Source organism: Nicotiana sylvestris, chromosome 10, assembly GCF_000393655.2.
Source record: "Nicotiana sylvestris chromosome 10, ASM39365v2, whole genome shotgun sequence".
Taxonomy (NCBI): Eukaryota; Viridiplantae; Streptophyta; class Magnoliopsida; order Solanales; family Solanaceae; genus Nicotiana; species Nicotiana sylvestris.
In genome coordinates, this window is record NC_091066.1 from 28,470,835 (window position 1) to 28,493,538 (window position 22,704).

The 22,704-nt window shown below is 37.4% G+C and overlaps 1 long non-coding RNA gene across 2 annotated transcripts; it reads left to right on the forward strand.

Annotated features, from left to right (window-relative positions):
* The first annotated feature begins 17,154 nt into the window (after positions 1-17,154).
* On the forward strand, positions 17,155-20,643 carry LOC104229966 (uncharacterized). 2 transcript variants are annotated; one of them, XR_011403063.1, is made up of 5 exons: positions 17,155-17,330; positions 17,969-18,035; positions 19,802-20,102; positions 20,193-20,256; positions 20,373-20,643. It is a non-coding gene; the product is annotated as an uncharacterized lncRNA (long non-coding RNA). The 2 variants fall into 2 exon arrangements; XR_011403062.1 differs by having other exon boundaries at positions 17,213-17,330; positions 19,740-20,102.
* The last annotated feature ends 2,061 nt before the right edge of the window (positions 20,644-22,704 follow it).

Consider the following 22,704-nt stretch of genomic DNA (forward strand, 5'->3'; position numbering starts at 1 on the left):
ATGGATTACGGTGCGTTAGGGCACCTAGAGCGATTAACTCATGAACTAGTTTGCATCACCAGAGATTAAGGTAAGGGCTCGAAATAACCTTGAGGGGAAGGTGTTCGGCACCCCTCGCGATCCACAACGGTGGGTCCCGGCCGAACTTAAACTATGTGAATTAGTCATTCTAACAAACAAACAGTTTTAATAAATATTCGCAAATAAAGGCATGTTTTGACATTCTAAGTACATGTATGATTCATATAATGGAATCAAGGTAAAGGTTTGAACAATCTTGCATATATATACGTAAAGAAAATGAAGTTCATTTAAAACACATAGGAATTGGGAAAGAGGGGTCCTAGGTTGATTAGCCTACAAGATCACACCCATGCAATGTCCGGTAATTACTCATCAATAAGGGGCTATATGTGACATTAGCGCGCAGTCATCATATCCTTAATACCCAATTCCCTCCCCTTGGTCAGAACCTAAAGCGTTCTAGCAACCTTAAAAGATATCCTATGCCTGCACTATCCGTCCCTTCCTTGTGGCCCGGAGGTATTTATGACCTCTAGTTTAGGTGGTTCTAGACCATCCTAAGGTACTTAAAGGAGAAAAATCTAGGCGACAATCAAAACAATTAGGACTGGACTAAAAGAGAACAATTAAAGGCTCAAGTTTTACCTCCACAAACAGAGCAAGCAAGTGCACGTCTTAAACACAGTTTTAGGTATTTAAAAGAAGCCCTAGAATAGGATATCTAGGTGAGCAAAGAATATGCAGCATTGAATTTAGACCAAAGTGTAAAGGAATTTAATCTGTTTGCATACTAATTTTAACCTGTTGAATACGAGCAGTCACAAATAACAAGGCGTAGTTTTATAGTTTGCAGAATTTTAGTCGCCCTATAGGCTTGCCTAGGCGTGTGATAGTGATGTCCTATGAGCATGGTATCTAATCATTAATCAGGAATGCAGTAAAACAGTAAACAATTTTAAACGGGAAATTTGGATCCTATAGGCATGCTTTCTAGTAATATTCAGTGTTGAGGACTATTAAAGAAACAAGTAGGTTAGTTAATCTGATTCAGAACTTACATGCGTAAGTTAAAGTTAAACTGATGTTAGATCTAACTAAAACTGATTTTAGATCCTATAGGCATGATTTCTATGAACTGATTTTAGGTCCTATATGCATGATTTCTATAAACTGATTTTAGGTCCTATAGGCATGATTTCTACAATAAGCTGATTTTAGACCCTATAAGGATGGCTTCTAATTATGTAAAAAAGTAAAGCAAGCAGAATTCATTTGAACCAAAGAAGATCCTATAGGCATATTATCTAACAAACACATTTGAATCGAAATGGACCATATAGGCATGTTATCTACCCAACTTTACCCACAATATACAACTATCCTCCTTTTTCACTAGTCGCCCCAATATCTATTTACATTAGTCAAACCAATGATTGAATGAAAATTACATAAATAGAATAGAAATTAAGCTATAGGGAGCCTAAAGTAGGCCCAAAGTGATTTCCAAGCCTTCAGTAGTCTCAAATGCCCAAAGTTTCATAGCCAATTTCATGTCTAGGTGTGTTAGAGTTCCCTAAGGACCTCAAGGATCCCGGGCAGTGCTCATACCCAGACCTTTCTCAAATAAGAACCAATTTATGTGCAGTGTGGAAGTGCCAACCCTGATATGCCAGAGTTTAGAGAGATCTCAAGGGTCTCTAAGCAGTACACATACTAGAGGGGCATGACTTAGTAATCTAAGAGTAAGTGAGAGTGCATAATGGTTTGAAAGAGTTTGATAAATAGTATAAAGAAAGGTCTTAGGAGTGAAAAGAATTTCTGAAAAACCAGTACTGATTTAGTGATAAAGCAGTTTGAGGAAAGTATGAAAAACACTTTGCAAGTAGAACACAAGTCATAGAATAAACAGCTTTAGAAAATACTTTGACAAACAGTTTCCACACAAGGAAAGAGGGGTTGGGAACACATAGAATACACCTTAATGGGGCACATAAACAACAGGATGCATAGAGTTCTTAAGGGGTTCTACAGAACTAGTAGGTTAGGTAGAATGCAGGTCATAAAGCAAAGATCATAGTAGAAACATGTTGAGGACATATAAACAACACAGCTAGAGTCACTCTAGGGCGATTAGCTAACTTAGCAGGAGTCAGACAGAACAGGCAAGGACTTAAATGGACATGCTAGGCAAGTATTAACAAGTGTAGGCATGCTAATTACACAAAGCAAAGTTTAGGCATGCTAGATAAACAGTAGTCAGTCAAGCAGGCTAGTTACATATGTAGACATGTTAAACAGGACAATGAACAGACAAGTAAGGTGGAGACATGCTAATTACATATTTGAATAAGGCAATATTTGACATGCTAGGTAAGCTGTAAACAGAAGCATGAATGAACTCAGGATTGATGAACTAAGGCAGTAAATAAACACATAGGTTTGGATTCTAAAATTTAATCAGAAGCATACCTAGTTAAAGAAAGAAAACACAAGATGTGAGACATGTATTATGCAATTTCCAGCCTTAGCTTGCAGCCGGCTAGAATAACAAAGATCACAAGTAGCAGAGAGAGCCCAAAGAGCCTTTTAGAGTGTAAAAGTGGTAGTTTATGAACTATTGTTCGTGTCTGAGAAGTTAAAATAAAGAGAGTTTATATAGTAGTTCAAGACTAGAGCAAATAAAGTAAAGTAATAAATAATCAGCAATTAGGGAATTTCAGAATCAATCACACAAAGATTCAGCATAGTCTTCTCCTTTAATTAAGGAAGATTAGCCAACGGTAATGACGAGAGTTAATTAAGGTAAGAAGTTCGATCAGACAGAGTAAAGAAGTAAGAATCAGAGGCCTTATTAAGGAAAGGCGTCCAAATCAAACCAAAATAAAGAATTTTAGAATAAAAATAGTCAGGGTTGAATTAAGGAGAAAATCATGTAAAGAGTCACCAAGTATCGTAGACAAAATAAGGCAAGAAAGGAATAGTCAGGATTCAACACATAGGTCTTAACGAAACACATTGATAAATCAAGAATTCAAATCAATACTGATTTAAGGAGAGAAATATTAGTTTACCATGAATAGCCAGAATGAATATAGACATATAGAATCAGTAGGAAAGTCGAACCAAGAACCTTAGTAGAGGCACATTAGGATAAAAAATCACAAAACATCAAATTAAGCTAAAGAAAAATCGCAGGAACCAAAGCATAAGACAAAGTCAGTACACAAGTAAATCAGAAACCAAACAAATGTAAAAAAATTTTGGGTTTTTTAGCATAAACTAGTTAGGGTTAAAGCAACCCTTACGAAATCGGTTAAAACACATAAGAAATAGAAGATTAAACATTCAAAATTATCAAATGTTTTGGAGAAAGAAATTTTTGGGAAACCCTAGTTTAGAAAAATGGAAAATCATTCGAAAATCAGAAGGTTCTTGTAAAACTCATGTGAAATAGGTTCGATCCATCTCAGATCTTGCACAGATCTAAGGAGTTCAAAGGACAAAATTAGGGTTTCGAGAAAAACAACACAGAGATGAAGAAGTAGGCTTAGAAATCCATAAATCTAAGGCGACATAGGAAGATCTTACTCGAAATCGAACCGGAACAGTCTAAAACAGGCGAGAAAGGGTTATAGGTGCAAGTGGACTGACCCTAGTCCCTCGAGGACCTTAGAGATGAAAATACCAACATAGGAGATGCCATTAGAAGTCTGATGGTGGTGAGGAACCACCATGAACGGTAGCAGATGAATGGCGATGAGGGTGACTTAGGGTTAGGTTTTGAGAGCATTCGAGATAGGAGAGGAACAGATGACGGCGGGAGGGGTGTTAGAATGATTAGGGTTTGGGAGGTATAGGCTAGTTTATTTTAGGTAAGGGGAACCTGGACCGTTGATCACAATGATCAACGGCCAAGATTTGCCCGGTATTGGGTCGGGTAGGTGCAAATTGGGCTTGGGTGGATTGGACCGGTATTGAAGGGGTATTGGGCTGGTTAATTTCAGGACAAAATTGAAATAAAAAAGACTGTTTATTAAATACCCCAAACAATTGATTAAAAATAATTACTAATTATAAAAATTGAATTTCATGCATAGAAATATTTTAAAAATAGTTATTTAATATTTAAAAATGCAAATGACTAATTTCTGGTAAAATGATACAAAGATGTATGCATGGGCTATAATTGTAAAGTTATTGCAATTATAGCCAAAATGTGCCAATTTGGCTATTTATAAAATAATTTGGACTCAATAGGACCTATAATAGTAATATTAAATCAAGACATGTTCTAAATTCATTTGTGATGCAATTTTGCAATTATTTATATGAAGAAAATATTAAAATAAATTATTTTAAGGGTATAAAAATTATGGGAAAATACCCATTGATGCTAATGCATGGTTTTAAAGGTATATATGCATCTCAAAAAATGTTATAGAAAAATTGGTTATCAACAGCCACTACTCCTAAATAGATCCTTCCCGTCCCTTAGCCCACATTATAACCTTGAAATGGTCCTAATTGATTTTAGATCGAGCGAGCTTACATTAGTAGATATTTATACTATAGGAAAGCCTATGGTACCAATGGCATGCATGTGACTTCTTTTGTGAGAGCGAGCGATAATATTTGATATATATCCTTGTTCTTAAAATATATTTGAGCATTTGATTTGAATATGTGGATTCAACTTACTCTGTTATTCTTGTGGTGAGGGCACATGATTTCACGAGGGATAGATAACATTATTAGACTTCTCTCTATGATGTTGGGTGTTCAAGCCATGAGTGCATTGTGACATTGAGTTGGTTTGAGAGCATGTTGTCTTTGTTGTGAATATTTGTGAAGTATGGCATAAGAAAAGGAAAGTGTATGTGATTGCATATGATAGAGTTTAATTGTTGCTATAAACCATGGTCATTAGTGTGATGTGCCTCAAATGTGTAAAAACAAAGTGCTCAAGGTTGTGTCTATAAGTGTAGTTTGATTGCTCGAGGACGAGCAATATTTAAGTTGGGGTATTGATGTGTGGCTATAATTCCATAGTTTCGTACATTATTTGCCTTGCATTTTATATACATTAATGATAAATTACACTTTATTGCGCGTAATGGAGTCTATTTTATGTGTAGGTGAATTGGAGATGAAAGTAGAGCAAAAGGGATACTTAAACGTTGAAAGTGTGCTTGAGAACAGTGAAAAGGAGAGGTCAGGCAAAGGCCAGCTCAACCAGGCTTTAGCCTAGCGAGGCCAGCCAAAAGCCAGGTTGAACCAGACTTTAGCCTGGCGAGGCCAGCCAAAGGCCAGGCTGAGACTGGCATTAGGCTGGCGACGCCAAGCCTGGGGCCAGGTCCAGTCCGAATTTTGATGACTTATTTCGTCTCCTAGTTTGACTAGGACTTGGACTACACGTTTAGGTCTTTTCCTACACATATAAATAGACCTAAAAATGTCACTTTGAACATAATTTAGATCGAGAAGAGATTGGGAGACAGATCGAGATTGGACAGATTTGAGAAGGGATTCAATCTAAGGAGGCAAGAACACATTAGGAGCAAGGCGGAGAATTCTTCTACGAGTTTTTCACTTCCTTCTTCCTATTTTAATTATTGGTTATGAATTCTAGTATTGTAGTTATGCATACTATTATGAATAGCTAATTTGTTATCTAGGGTTTTGATGGAACCTATTGGAGGATGATTTTCTTGTTACGTTAATATAGATTTACCGTAGTATTTTCTCTATTTGTTCAACTACGTTATTATTGTGGTTAGTTGAAGAGCTCTCAATCGACTGTTCTTATTTAGTATGTATTACTCGGGAGAGAGTGCATATTTAGGTAGTTGTTGAACAACATTACTCCAAACGTATATGAGGGATCAATACAGAGGGTTTAAAGGTAGGCTTAGGGATAACGAAACCTTGGTGCGATCCGAGTGAGCCATACTTAATGCCAGCTAGCGTAATTCGGGAGAATATATCTAGTAAATTGCGATAATTACTCGGGAGAGAGTTACAACAATCAGAGTGTTCATGATCTATAAAGAAGACTTAGGAAAATTTATAGAAGACGCAGCGGACAGGATTCTGACAATAGGGGAAATCATAACTCTAGAACTCCTTAATCTTGTCTCCAATCTTTATCTTTGCTAATTGATAGTTTTACTGCTTTTTAGTATTTGTTAGTTAATTAGATAAAAATAAATATTATAATCTTTATAATAAGGAAATTTTTTGGACTTGTGTTTCTTAGCTATATTAAACAACTGTAGCTAAGCCTTAGTTCTCTGTGGGATTCGACTCCGGACTTGTAAATCGAACTATATTTGCAATGCTCGCTTAGTCCTTTTTATAAGGCATAGTTATACGTGATCAAGTACGTGGAGCTCGCCGGTCAAGGGATTACTTTGGGGAACATGCTTCATATTTTTGCCCCTCAATTTCTTCGAGGTATGATGATCCACATGCGCCATCGAGGAACTAAGAGTTTGGTGGTGAAGATGGACAATAAGGCTAATCGCCGCTTCTAGGAAAGCTATTTTTATGTGCGGACGGTGCACCTTGTGGAGGACTCGGCAGGGTTGGATAAGATGTGGAACTTCGCTCGTAAGTTTTCCTTTATTTATTTTGTGATTCCTCTCAAGGCGATCGTCGATCGTTCTTCTTGAGGTGACATTGCTAAGGACTTATTTTCACTTTGGCAGCCGAGAGACTACCTCCCCAACTAGCTGACGACATCCGCAAGTGGGTGAACGCAATTCTTCCCCATACAATGGGGATTCATGAGTGGGTGTCCTTCTACGAGAAATATAGGTGTAAGCCTCTCACTGGTGAGTCGGCCCGCTGCAGTTCTTTTCTGTTTCTTTGCCTTATGGTTGGATCTTGTCGTTATATGATCGTCTTTCTTTGTTGATAGGGAGGGTATGAAGGACGAGGGCTCTTCCCCTAGCATTCCGTCAGTCGGCGCCCCCTGCCCGGCCTGTGCTGAGTGCCGCTATCCGACCTGCCTTGGGAGCTACTTCCCAATCTGTGCCTGCGGCAGGAGCCGTGCGCGCGGAGCCTACTTCTCAACCAGAGACTCCAGTTCCTACTATTTGCTCAATGGGCAAATCTTACCTTGCTAGTATTGGAGAGGCCCCATTGAAGAGACGATGGGTGGCATTGGAAGTGGTGCCTCAAACCAAAACATCATCGGGGGCAGTCTTTCCTTGGTGGTGCCTAAAGTTGGCGGTGGTGCCAACCTGGTCGCAGAGGCTATGCCTGTTGTGAGCGATCAACAGGCCGATGTGATGGAGAGACGGTGTCCCGAGGCTGTCGTTACTATCTTGGGCAGCCCTTCAACATCCCGGCCGAACCACACTTCTTCTTCGGCTGAAGAGACGGCAAAAGGCATCATGGTCGATGATTACGAGTCTGAATCCGACCTCGATCCTGATGAGGTTAGGATGTTCGAGGAGGGATTTACCCGAAATGTGGTAAGAGCGGGAGGTCCTTCTCGAATACTAGAGATTCCGTCAAACCTCAACCTTCTGCGAGACGTGGTAGATTTTGTGCCGTAGTTTGACCTTCTATGCTTTGCCGTAGAAAGCGGGGCTCTTCAGGACGTTAGCGACGCTGAACTATCACGTGGTGTGGCTGCGATGGGCCTAAGGGTAAGTTCCTCTTTGTATGTTTCTCTTTGTTTTTTTTATCTTGGCCTTTATCGTCTATTTTCTTCTCTTTGTTTTTAGTCTTACATGTTGGAGATCGAGAGTGCTCGCAGGGCCGAGACTCGGGCCAAGATTTTCCTGATGATGCTTGAAAATTATCGGCGCTATCGCAACAAATGTCGTGAGATGCATGACGGTTCAGGGCGGGTACTGGCACCCAATCCCTCGGTGAGGAGTTGGAGAAAAGGGATCAGAAGCCGATGCAGTCCATTCGCAGGTGTAGTGAGCTCGAGGAGATGCTTCGTGCCAAAGACGAAGAACTTGAGTTAGGAAAGGGGGTCATTGCAGAGTGCGAGCATCTTCAGGAGAAGGTGTTATCGTTGCAAGCCGAACTTGATCAGAATGCTGCTAGAGTTGAAGCTTTGAGTGCGGAATGGATGGGGAAGTTAGCCGAGCTGGAGAGAAAAGTAGCCGAGTTGGAGAATGCCGAGAACGCTAGGGCATCGGCTTTGGCAAGAGCGGTGGCATTAGAGGATGCTATTCGCATCCATCAATCTAAGTAGGAATCCGAAAGAGCAACGACCATGCTAAGAGAGGCGAGGCTCGAAGAGCGCATCGACGAAATTGACTGGGAAGCTTCAAACTTAAGAGACCGGATCGCGACCCTCGAGGCCAAAAAGGCGCAATTACTGGCTAAAGTTGAATCTGCTTCCGCCGTTGTTCCTTGTCACTTGCATGAGATGTGGGCCCATGTCGAGGCCCAACGAGACATATACAAGGGTTTATTGGAGGCGGGCAGTGTTTCCGAGGCTGCTTTTGAAGAAGCTCAGGCGAAGGCACGCGAGGCTCGTGTCAATTGCGGCTATGACCCTACGATACCAGAGGACGGCGAGGACGCTGATGTTGATGAGGGGTTTCCTGAAGACAATGATGGGGAGAACAACGGTGATGGCGCTGAGTGAAAAGTTTTGCAGCTTTAGTACTCTTTTTTTGTGTTGTTCATTTTTGTCTTCTTTTTTTGGGGCATGCTTTGGCCTTTTGTAAGGTGCGGCTGTTGCGCACGTATATTTAAATAAAACACTTGCGTCGCCTTTGTGTATCTTTTGATTCTCTTTTTCTTTCTCGTTCGTTGCATATCGTTTTCGTTTTGGCGCAGACCTTTGGACTCTCTTTTCCCTTTTTTGCGATGAGTCCCTGATCTTTTCGATTGGAAGTCTGAATAAAGTTGCTTTGGATCTTCAGATCCGGGCGAGGTTGACTTCCGATTAGCTGACTTAGGTGGAATCATCCTTGGTTCAAATGAGGTTGAGTTCAGACTCGTCATTTTGGACGGAGTCACTTTTTATTTGAACACTCGAGTGAGATTGAACTTAAACTTACCGACAGACGAAGTTAACTTTTTCACACGCATTCGAGCGGGGTCGAATTTGGAATCGTCATCTCGGGTGAAGTCAGTTTCTGACTTGTGTTCGAACGAGGTCGAACTTGAAGTTGCCATCTTGGGCGAAGTCAGTTTCTGACTCATATTTGAACAAGTTCAAAAACTCTATTTTTTTACGGTAGCCGACGGTCGTAAAGGTGTTATTCTGAGCGAGGTTTGAATTGTGTCCTACTTGATTCGATGATTGTCAGTGGACGTAAAGGTGTTAATTCGAGCGAGATCGAATTGTCACCTATTGCAAGTTCGAGTGAGGTGGAACCCTTCTTTTGGCGATGGTCATTGGCCATCGAGGTGTTATTTCAAGCAAGGTCAAAATTATAACCTATTATAATTTTGAGTGAGGTCGAACGTTTCTTTTGCTGATGGCCATTGGTCACAAGGGTGTTATTTCGAGCAAGGTCAAAGTTGTAACCCGTTGTAAGTTCGAATGAGGTCGAACCCTTCTTTTGGCGATGGATGTTGGTCGTAGGGGTGTTATTTCGAGAAAGGTCGAAATTACAACCCGTTATAAGTTCGAGTGAGGTCGAACCTTTCTTTTGGCGATGGCCATTGGCCGTAGAGATGTTATTTCGAGCAAGGTTGAAGTTATAACCCGTTGTAAGTTCGAGTGAGGTCAAAACCTTCTTTTGGCGATGGCCGTAGGACATAGCGGTATTATTTCGAGCAAGGTCGAAATTATAACCCGTTATAAGTTCGAGTGAGGTCGAACAGTTCTTTTGGCGATGGTCATTGGCCGTAGGGGTGTTATTTCGAGCAAGGTCAAAATTATAACCCGTTATAAGTTCGAGTGAGGTTGAACCTTTCTTTTCGCGATGGCCGTTGGTCGTAGGGATATTATTTCAAGCAAGGTCGAAGTTATAACCCGTTGTAAGTTCGAGTGAGGTCGAACCATTCTTTTGGCGATGGTCATTGGCCGTAGGGGTGTTATTTCGAAAAACGTTGAAATTATAACCCGTTATAAGTTCGAGTGAGGTCGAACCTTTCTTCTAGCGATGGTTGTTAGCCGTAGGGGTGTTATTTTGAGCAAGGTCGAAGTTATAACCCGTTGTAAGTTCGAGTGAGGTCGAACCCTTCTTTTGGAGATGGTCGTTGGCCGTAGGGGTGTTATTTCGAGCAAGGTCGAAATTATAACTCGTTATAAGTTCGAGTGAGGTCGAACATTTCTTGTGGCGATGGCCGTTGGCCGTAGGGGTGTTATTTCGAGCAAGGTCGAAGTTATAACCCGTTGTAAGTTCGAGTGAGGTCGAACCCTTCTTTTGGCGATGGCCATTGGCCGTAGGGGTATTATTTCGAGCAAGGTCGAAATTATAACCTATTGTATCATTGTTATGTATATTTTTTGGAGAACTTTACGTGTCGCCATATTGTTTATGCGTGCGTCGGGGTGAGCCCCGGTGTGCTCGATTTCGTTTTTTATTGGAGAATACTGGGTGTTCCCTGGGTGAATCCCAGTTTGCTTAGCTTCGCTTGCATTGGAGAATACTATGTGTTTCCTGGGTGAGTCTCAGTTTGCTTAATTTTGCTTGCATTAGAGAATACTATGTGTTTCCTGTTTGAATCAACAAAAGAGTAAAGATAGACCAAAATGGAATTGTCTATTACCTCGACCTAACAAGCAGGTGAAAGAAGGAACGACGTCGTAGGGTTACTCTCTAGTGCTTGAATGGTGGTTTTAGATTTGGCGGCAGTGTTCGGCTTTGTCGTTAACAACGTCTAGGCTTTTTACGGGTTGGGCCCACCTTACTTGTTGAAGTGTTGAAACCGAGTCCCGGTCCGATCTCGTCTGATTTGCACAAACAACAAGGGAAACATGTCACACTTCGTTCATAAATCATCCAGTGTGGGGGGGATGTGAAAGTAGGTTGGGATGTGCCCACTCTTTCAAAAGACCATACGGCAGGCTGTCGCCCCTTCCCAAGGGGTGGGAATAAGGGTCAGTATATAAGGTAGATACGTCAAATTGGGTTGTGGTCAGGCCAAACAACCGTGATCTTATTTTAAACATGCATATGTCGTGCCAAACTCATCGTTACAGGTGAGACATGGGTTTTTGCATTGACATTAGTTATGAATTCTATTTTATCTAGCAACCTGACCTAGATTGGTACGATAATCTCGAAGACTTACCTACCGCTCTTTCGAGTGGGTGTTTGTGCCGATATGGTGAGGCCATGACAGCCTGGTAGGGATATTTTGCTGGTTCTAGATCTAAAGGAAACTAAGAAATCCCCACAAACGACGCCAAATTATTTGACTAAAAAAGTATTAAACCCTTTTGTTAAACTAATTAACAGAAATATAGAATGTAAATCTTAGCCAAATATAATTAACTCTAGATCCAAATATATTGAGTACAAAAATTGAAGAAGAACAAGAACGTATAATATTTCTTAAGATGATTATCGTACATCAAATGTGAATGATAGGCTTACATCTATGACAGGTTTGCACCATAATCGTGGAAGCAAAGAAGGAGAAGAGAGGGAACTGTTGATGACTACGAGATTCCCCTTGTTGATTCCATAGTGATGACTATCAAAAAACCCTCTCCCAGATCTGGGCTCAGCCCCTATATATATTAACAATTTTTCCTTTTATCCAATGGTCTTTGACCGGCGTACTTTCTTATGACAGTATCCTTCATCACTTGCCCAAACATTACACTTGTTCTGCGATGTAAGCTTTCCGACGGTTTGGCCCCGGCAATGGCCGAGGTGCTCTTTGCTATCACGCCCTATGGGCATGACTACGGCTTGATCGACCCTTTATCGTTCCTTTTAAGAACAACCATCTTATGGTCAGATTTTGACCCATATAATATCCACCGGAGAGAAAATTCTCGGGCAGTTTCAGTTGTCGTTATTTTGACAATTTAATAATTATTTTTTCTTTATGATATTTGAAAGTTATGTTTCCAATTTGAGCTCATTTGGAATAGGTTTAGGCATTGCATCGTGTGTTAGATTGTTAAAATTCGAATAACAAATTTATATTTCAGAACTTAAGATTTGAAATGTGAAGTTGCATTGAAGATATTAAACTACTTAATATTTGAATTTTTCTGAAATTGCATTTTAAAGATAGAAGAATTTAAAATTTGATTTCTAAAGTTGCATTGAAGAGATTGAACTACTTAAGATTCAATTTTTTGAAGTTGCATTTGAAAGATAGAAGAACTTGAGATTTGATTTTTGAAGTTGCATTGAAAAGGTTAAACTACGTAATATTTGAAATTTATGAAATTGCATTTGAAAGATAGAAGAACTTAAGATTTGATTTTTCAAATTACATTAAAAAATTACTTTAAATTCGAATGGTTAAATTTTGTAATTTTTATATAATGAGGGTATAACTTCAACAACGACCTCGTAAGAGGATATCTGATGGGAATGCCCCAAATAATGTCACTTTGTGTGGTTGGCCCCTCCGGGGACATGATTCTCAGCTCAAGTCTTCTTCTTAGACGACCTACAATTAATATTAAGTAAGGTAATTTGTTATACTAGTCTTATGGTACGCGCGTTGCGCGTGTAACCTATTTAAATGGGTATAAAACTTTTAAAAATTTATATAAATATTTTTTTTTGAATTAAAATAAATGTGTAAATTTATTTTAAGAAAAGATATTGATTTTGTATAGCTATTTCAATAAGGAATATCAATTTATACATTTCAATGTCTATGTTTTTTTTACCAAAAAAAAAGATGTCTATGTTTTATTTTTTCTGTTTTAACTACTACCTTAAATTACTTATGACTAAATGTTTCTAATTTATTTTCATTAATTTCAATATATAAATTTATCTTATCTATGTTTTACTTTTCGAGTATTGTAATTGGATTTGTAATTTAATATGTGTATAAATTTTCAATATGTATTCAACTTAGTCAAATAATAATTAACTCAAAGTACATTAAAGTACTTATTACTTTAAATTAAAATACTACTATTATTTTCAAAACGTAAGCATATCATATTAAACTTATTTATATATATTTTCATACTCGACCTAATATGTTGTAAGTTTGGTTTACATATTATTAATAATCTTTAATTTTTGAAGACTAAAAATTAGATCTAAAATTTTATTAGTAGATTTCTAACACGTTTATATACATTTTGTCTAATAATCATAAGAAAAAGTTATAATTACTTTACACAATTTATTTAAGGTAAGGATTTATAAATAAATTTTTATTTGGTTTTAAATTCCTAAAATTTAGGAGTTTCTGACCAACATTTAGTTGATTTTAAAGTATTAAATATTAGTAGAATAATTAAATTATAATTATAATCAATATAACATCTATTTTTAAAGGGTAAAAAAGGCGAATGACATTCCGCTAAGAGGCTTCGTGCCAGGATACACGTGATGCGTGTACCTTTTATTGATGCGTACAAAATTATTAAAAAAAAACATATGCCCCTAAAAATAAGATTTTTAAAAATATAAGCTCTTGAATATGATAAATATTGAGCCTACTTAGTCGAAAAAGTAATGGATAGCCTATCTAAGCATGACAAAAACCAAGATAATCTTGAAAGTTTGATGTTATTATGTATCTCGTTCTTTTACATTAATTTCGTATCAAAGTAGTCGTCTAGGTACCATGTATTCTAAGACAAGTTATCTACAAAGAGAAGAAAAATTAGCGATAGATAAATTATGTAGTTAAATAATAAAATTTATTGCTAATCCTACTTAGTGACATAATCAGTTATATATTATAAAAAATCCTATTAGCTATAACATGAATTTAGTAGTAACTAATTCATGTTTTATAAAGTTAAATTATGTAATAAACTTTCTTAGTAATAATATTGGTTTCTTCTTTACCAAAAAATAAAAGTCCTTTTCCATTTATTTATTTATTTTAACATATGCAATGAGGTAATTTAGGTATTTCTGTAAATTAAATTATGATAATTAATTTTTTATCACAAATTAATGATTACTATATTTTTCAACAATAATTATTATTTCAAAACCTAATGCCGTAGTAAATTTTAACGAATTTAACAACCAAGCTTCTAAGAAAATACTTATGATTTAATTTTTCAAAAAACAAATAAATCATATGAAAGAAAAATAAAGGTAAAATTGGTCTTAATAATTAAACAAGGACAAAGAACAAAAATATAACACAAAAACGTGAAGTTTTCTTGTTGGAAACAAACAAAAAAAATTCCTCATACTTTGTTGTATTCTTTTACGTCTTAATATATTGTATCTTTATTAGGAGAAGATATCAAACACTTAATTATATTAGATTTTTTTTATTTAGAACTCCTAAATATAAGGAAAGTTTTTTTATTTTACAATTTTGTCCAATGTAAAGTATGTTTTTAAAGGGTGAAAAAGGAGAACGACATTTTGTTAAGGGTTTTCGTGCTTTTAATATCGTATAGACCAGTAAATTTAATCAAACAACTTTAAAATAATTAATTAGGTTGTCATCAGGGCAGATTCACGATATAATATGTGGATCAAGATAACCCAATAGCTTTTTGTTTAGGTATTATATATATATATATATATATATATATATATATATATATATATTAAGAAATTTATTAAATATTCATAAATATTTTATTGCAAACTCAATTATTATTGTACATTAACTTAAAATCGTCCTCGGATTTCATAAGCTTCAAATTTTAAATCCATCTTATCATAACCAATTAGCATATATAATATATAAAATTTTTGTATATACGCTAATTTCTTTTATGTAAACTTTCTTAAAAGCTTGAGGGACTACTTATGTTACGATTTATAAAGTAGGAGTACATAGGGGTGGCAAACCGGTGGGTCGGGTCGGATATGAGTGGGTCAAAATGAGTAATTTAAAGAACGGATAAATTATCCGACCCAATCCGTATTTGAGACGGATAAAATACGGGTTTATCCGGCGGATAATATGGATATCCATATTATTCATGGCTTCTTAAATATGATCACTGATGAGAAAATTCTTAGTCTTCCAAACTTGAAGAACTTCAATTTGAGGTTTTACAAATGTAAAAGTTAAACACATTAGTTATCCGTTTGGTTAATCATTAATATGGTTCTTTATCCATATTCGACCCATTTTTAGACGGTTCATTATCCAACCCATTTTTTGATGGATAATATAAGTCCATAACTATTTTTTTTTAACTATTTTGTCACCTCTAGGAGTACATCTATAAAGAAGTAGTAGTGTCAAACAATTTTACCAGAAGGATTGAAAATACAAAGAATTACATATACAAAAAAGTCAAATAAATTCAAACATATCATAATTAAAGTGTAACTTTTCACAATTGGACGAGGATGGCTCTCCCACTTTCGCGTGGCTGGCACATATTTGGAGTGGGCGCACCTGTGGCAACAGTAAATTTTTTTCTTAAAAACAAATTAAAGGAGTGAGCGAGTCGACGCGGTTTCTCTTCCACCAAGGAAGTTGCCATAAAGTCAATATCCAAAAGAAAAGTGGAAAAGCCTTGTTCATTTTGGAGGCCCATTTCCACTTATTTAAAACCACAAGTGGGCGTGACAATCCAGACAAAGTCCCTACGTCCATCATTTGAGGATAATTCTTTATATGTTTTTAGGCATTCCTATCAAATAGTATGAATATTTTATACAAAATTCTGAACATATGATAAATTATTTGTGTTTGAGTAGTACCTCGTCTTGATAAATATAAATCTGATGCTATTATTGTATTGATCCAAATTTGGCAACCACAACAGCTGTCGAGTAGGATGAGGAACGAGGTTATCGTGACGCAACGTCTGATAGTCGTCGTGATGAAGGACGACGACCAAGAGCAGTTGGTCGAGACGAGATGTCAACGGTAGAGTAAACTTAGTAGGAGACAGTAAGAATATATTTTTCGAATATTCTTTATATTGTACTTTTTAGGTTTTTTTGGGAGATTATCCCTTATAAATAGGAAGAGTTAGTAAAGAAAAGAGGGATCCCAAGAAAAAGAAAAAAGAACACTTTGTAAAAGATTCATATGAGAGTAAATACAAGAGCAGCCTTGTTCATTGATCGCACAACCTGAGCACACATCATTACACGATACTGATAAGATCCAAAGATTCCACAATCATCTCATACTTATTCCCTTTCTGCGTCGACTGCATTTATTTAGATTTATTGTGCATTTAGGTTGTCGCATTTACGAGCATTTAATTGATTCCAACATATTAGCTAACATCATTCATCTTGCTTACTTCCTTTTATTATTTGATCTAGATTTTATTATTCTTAACTGAGATTCACCCTTCTTCTAATTATAAGATTAGTTTAATCAAAGGGTTGAACATCTTTTGGTCAAACAATTTGGCGCCGTCTGTAGGGAGCTCTTTAGTTAAGATTTTAGTTTCATCTAGATCACAAAAAGGGATAGCCATCTCTTCCTAGCTTGGCATAAACTAACAATGGCAAGAAAAGGAGATGCAAGGTTAAAAGCGATAGCAGGTGTCACAACCAACATCTTGAACACCATCAACGAAGATGGCATGGAAGAAAACGAAAACGTGACACCAAACGGTACACCTAAGAGAGACGCTTCACCTCTCCCGCACGAAAGCGTAACTGCTTCGCACGAAAAGGAAGCCTCCAAGTCTATAATAGGAGAGGTACCACCGGCAGTAAAAAGACGACTGGAAGAGTGGCTAACAAGCACTCTGAACAACATACTTGATAAACCCGCTCAAAGGGAGAATAGAGACATTGCACACATAGACGTCACGAGATCGCTACCAAACAAGATGCCCCCCCCCCCCCCCGCACAGGTAACACTCATACTAATGTTGATGCAGGTAACGATAGGGGTGTGCATTCGAATCGGTTTATTGATAAATCGAATCGATTATTTGTTATCGGTTTTTCGATTTCGATTTCGAAATTTTCCTTATCGAGTTATCAATTTCGATTTCGATTTTGTCCTCTTCGATTATCGATAAACCGATAAGATATACTAAAAAGATAAATATAACCTTATTTTATAATACTACCCTTTCCTTCACTTAAGTCCCTACCGGCTAACTCTAATGCCCTATTATTTCCTCCCTTCTTCAGCGCCGCTTCTCTTCAGTCTTCAGCATTTTTTTTCAAAGTACAAACCTAGCTCTATTCTATCGTCACTCGTCACCGTCAAATCGAGATCTGGTCTATCGGAAAGTTAGTCACCGTTGATTATCGCTGTTTCCGGTACTCCAAATTTCTTTCTTCAACTTTTTCTTTTCTCTTCTATTTGAAGGAATGCTTTCTGTGTAAATTTTTCTGTTTCGTTATTATTGGTAGTAAAGACTCTAATCTGTTTCGTTATTTTTGGTTATATGTTTCGTGTTTCGTTATTATCTTTTGTTATCTGTTTAGTTATCTTTCTGTGGGAAAGTTTTTCTGTGTAAATCTTTGCATTGTGAATGCCGTTTACCAACTTATTTTTTAATAAATATGAATTTCGTATGTTAGTGACCAACTTGGCATCTACTGCAATTTTGACACTAAAGCAGTATACTGAAGACTATTTGTCATTAAGCCAATATTAAAATCTTTTCTTCTCTAACATTGCAAACTATAATAAGTTAAATTTTAAAAGCTAGCTAATCAGTAAATATCGACAATGTCTTATCATACTGGTCATTGTTCAAGCAGATATATGAATTGAAGCTATTTTGACACTGCAATTTGAATAGCTATGAATAGCTTCAGCTATTTTGACACTGCAATTTTTACACTGAAGCAGATATATGAATTTCGTACGTGTAAATGAACTGAAACTATTTTTTCCTAGTATTTGATAAGGAACTTATTTAAATTGATTTCTTTCCGGCCATAATTTTTAGGTCAAGAGCGAGGAGTGCTGACTTCGTCTTGTTTTGCACCTTTGCTTCATTCAACTCGTTTAAGACTGTAAGTTACATTCTTCATTCACTTCATATGGCTAAAAATGATAAAATTGATCAAGTGGTCGATGAAAGTAGAGGTTCTGAGTCTACTGCTGCAACTACTCACTCGACAGTTACAAAATAAAGGAAAAAACGATCTCGGGCATGGGATTTTTTTGAAGAAAAAGTTGATGCTAAAGGAAATAATAAATATGCATGTAGATTTTGTGGACAAGAATATTTTGAGACAAAAGGCAAAAGAACGACACAAATGAATAGTCATATCAGTAAATGTCCAAGGAATCCTTATAAAGTTGAAAAAGGTCAAAAACTATTACCATATCAAACAGTACCGGGGGGTAATAAAGGTGATCTTATTCCATGGAAATTTGATCAAGAAGAGTGTAGGATGGTTTTGTGTCGTATGGTGATTGTTGATGAACTTCCATTTAGTTTTGTTGAGAAGGAAAGCTTTAGAAACTTTATGAAAGTGGCACAACCTTGTTTTCATATTCCTTCCCGTACTACTGTTACACGGGATTGTTTTGCTCTTTTTAATGTGGAAAAAAATAAATTAATGAATTTTCTTAAAGGAACAAGTCAAAGAGTAAGTCTTACCACTGATACATGGACTTTTATTCAAAAAATTAACTATATGTGCATCACAGCCCATTGGGTGGATAGTGAATGAGTTATGCATAAAAGAATTATTAACTTTTCTCCAATTACTAGTCATAAAGGTGAAGATATGGCAAGGTGTATTATTGATTATTTGCGTGAGTGGGGTTTGCAAAAGATTTTACTGTCACAGTTGACAATGCTAGTTCAAATGATGTGACCGTGGAGAAGTTGGCTGACAAATTAGATGATTGGGGAACCAATTCCATGAATGGTCAACACCTTCACATGAGATGCATGGCTCATATTGTAAATCTTATTGTGAAAGATGGTTTAAAAGAGTCAGATATTTCTATTGCTCGTGTTAGATGTGCAGTCAGATACAATAGATAGTCTCCTGCTAGGTTGAGGAAGTTTCTGGAATGTTGTGAAAGTGAAAATATTGTCAAGAAGTCTTTATGCTTAGATGTTCCTATAAGGTGGAATTCCACCTACTTGATGTTGAACAGGGTCATTGAATATGAGCGTGCAATTAAAGAATATTCTGATCGTGATACCGGCTTGTCACGTTATCTTATGTTTGATGCTATTTCAGATGGAAAGCCTGTAGGTTTGCTTACAAGAACTGATTTGGATAATGTAAAGAGAATTGCACAATTTCTTGAAATATTTTATAATCTCACTTTGAAGGTGTCCGGATTACTTTATGTAACATCGAATTCCCATTTTCTTGAAATTGGTCAAGTTTCTGTTTACTTAAATCGATTAATAACAACTGAAGATGTACTTTTGAGTGAGATGGCATCAAGTATGTGGAAAAAATTTGAGAAGTATTGGGGTGAACCAACAAAAATGAACAAAATGATTTTCATTGCTTGTGTTTTGGATCCTCGCTACAAGTTTACTATTGTTAGTTTTGTACTTAAGAAGATGTTTGGAGATGAAGGGACAATTATTGAAAAAGAGGTTCATACTTATATGAGTTCACTGTTTAATGAGTATGTCTCTAAATCTGTTTCAAAAGATACTTGTGGTAAAGTTTCTACCTCTTTGCCAAGCTCTTCATTCAGCACAATGGAAACTTCAACTCCTGGTTTAGGTGAACTTTTAGATGAAATAAGGAAACATAAAGCTGCAAGTGGAGGTGTAGATTCTAAAATAGAATTGGAAAAGTATCTTGCAGAAGATCCTGAAAATGAAAGACCGGACTTTGATATCTTGGCTTGGTGGAAGGTGAACTCACCTAGATTTCCTATTCTTGCTAAGATGTCTCGAGATGTGCTTGCTATTCCTATTTCAAGTGTGGCATCTGAAAGTGCATTTAGTACCGTAGGGCGTATTCTTGACCAATTTAGGAGTTCATTAACTCCTAAATTGGTTAAAACTCTAGTGTGCCTTCAAGATTGGCTTCGGAGTGAATAGCTTCCTGCAAATGTTGAGGAAGATTTAGATTTTCTCGAGACACTCGAGGAAGGTATGTATATTTTAATTAATTTTATTGTATTGCTTAAGATAGTTAAATAATATATTAATTGCTTGACTTGTTAATATATTTTCTTATTAGATTTTACTAATCTTGGTAAAGAAGCTTCCACCGACGATGTTTGCTAGACTTTGTTAGTTGCTATGTAAGTTCTCCATTTTAAATAATATACTTGTAAAAGAATGTGATGTATTACAAAGTTCTTAATATTTTTCTCTTTAATAACTTGAGGGTTGATTCTTGATTTGCTGCCCATTATAGCTATAACATGGACGTTGAAGTTGGGCTCGTGAAGTTGAACTTGATTTGCTGCCCATCAACTGATGATTCTGATCAGAAGAACAAAAGAATTGTGTTTCTTGCGTCTCCATGATCTAATTGCGACTTAGTTTTCTACTTCTTTAATGACACATGTTCTTACTGTTAATTTTCTTTTGGTAATCATGTAGTTGTGCTTGTTGGAACTTCATTTTCTTTTGCTGTACCATTGCTGCCACAGTTATCATCGCAAGTAAATGAGCTATTCTGGAAATCATATGTCTTATTTACATTTTACGTATGGCAAGAGAGATCGTGTGTGCTTCTGTTTAGCTTTTGTGCTTTTGTGCACAAAAGTTAGTATGCTTTTGTGCTTTTGTGCACAAAAGTTAGTATGCTTTTGTGCTTTTGTTTAGCTTACAGTTAAAGAATTGTCTTGGGAACCTATGGTTATCTGTGACTGATGCATATCCTAGGGTTAAAAGACTTGTCTTTGGCCAGAACTTCAATTTCAAGAAAGCATATTGGCTTTTGTTCAACACATTTGACATGTTGGAGGAGGAGGTATTGTATCTCTCACCATGTTAAGATTAGATACATTCTTTTAACCGTAGTTAAACGTGCTTTTAGTACGTGCCAAAAGTCCGTTTTCTTTATTAAACTCAAAAACGCCTCAAAGGGACTTGGGAACCAACCTTTGGCTTATTGGTATAATCGATAACCGAATTGATAAGCCCCAAAAATCGATAAATTGAAATAGAAAAAATCGAAACTTTATTGAAACGATAATGATAAGGGTCAAAATTGAATCGATAAATCGAATGCACACCCCTAGATAATGATGCACTCGCAACCATTCTAAAGAAAATGGAGGAAATGGAAAATGAGAATAAGACACTCCGCGACCAGATGAAGGAGCATCAAGAAAGGGTCGACAAAATACTAGGCGCCCCAAAGTTGTTACCAAAATGGGATGTTGGTTGATTCATCGAGAAAATGTACAATGAGGAAGCAGCCCCCCCATGCCATTCCAAAAATCTTCAAAATGCCACCATACCTGAAGATATATAACGGTAATATAGACCCAGAGGATCATATCATCCACTATGTCACAGCCGTAAAAGGCAACGATCTTTCGAAAGAACAAGCACCATCGGTGCTACTGAAAAAATTCGACGAAACCCTAACAGGGGGAGCCCTGACCTGGTACTCACAACTACCAGCACGGTCAATAGCAATGTTCGAAAAAATGGCAGACAAGTTTGTCACCGCTCATGCAGGAGCTAAAAAGGCGGAAGCCAGGGTAAACGACATGTTCGTCGTTAGGCAGACACACAACGAGGGACTTAGGGACTTCTTAGTCTGGTTTAACAGGGTGAGAATGAGCTTGCTGAATGTGTCAGAAGGGATGGCGGTAGCAGCCTTCCAGAAAGAGTTAAGCAGGAATGGGTCGAGAGCGACCAGAAAACTATTAAGCAGGCTTATAAAATACCCTCTCACCACTTGAGAAGAAATCCACAACGCCTATTGCGCCGAGGTAAGGGCAGACAAGGACGACCTCAATAGTCCGATCCAATGGCTGAAGTCAGTTCAAGCTGAAGCAAGGAAAGATCGTCGTAATGACGGTCGAAGAGATTAGTTGGGACCCCGTCTCGGCCAAGAAAGGCATCAGCCCTACATCAGGACATCCATCCCACTTCCTCCGCAGCACACAGATGACACTCCTCGACCGACTGCGCCATACCAAAACGAAAGAGATATGCCTCCGCTCTTATCTGCTCACAATTTTTGTGTTTCTCCTTCAGAAATAGTGTGCACACTAGAGAAGCTCAGCACAAAGGTACAATGGCCGCAAAAGATGAAGTCCAACCCGAGCACTCGGAAGTCGAACGTTCTTTGCGAATTCTACCAGGAAAGGGGTCATAAAACCGAAGATTGCATAGGTCTGCGGCAGGAGGTAGTAAGAATGCTAAATCAGGGACACCTAAAAGAACTGCTGAGCAACCGAGGATGAGCTAACTTTGCACGCAGACGCGACCAACCCCTAGGACCTCCAAAACCGCCCTCTCCGGCTCGTACTATACATATGATCATCGGCGGAGGCGATGGCACAGCAATCAACCATGTAAAGTTTACCACTACATACACTCAAACGGTCGATCACTCATGAACGGTATGATGACCTTGAAGATAGTATCATCTTCGATAAATCAGATACCGACGGTTTGTCTTTCCCTCACTACGATGCTCTTATTATCACTTTATGTATTGCAGATACTGATGTAAGAAGAAGAATGGTAGATGACGGAAGCGGCGTGTGTATTATCCATCCTCG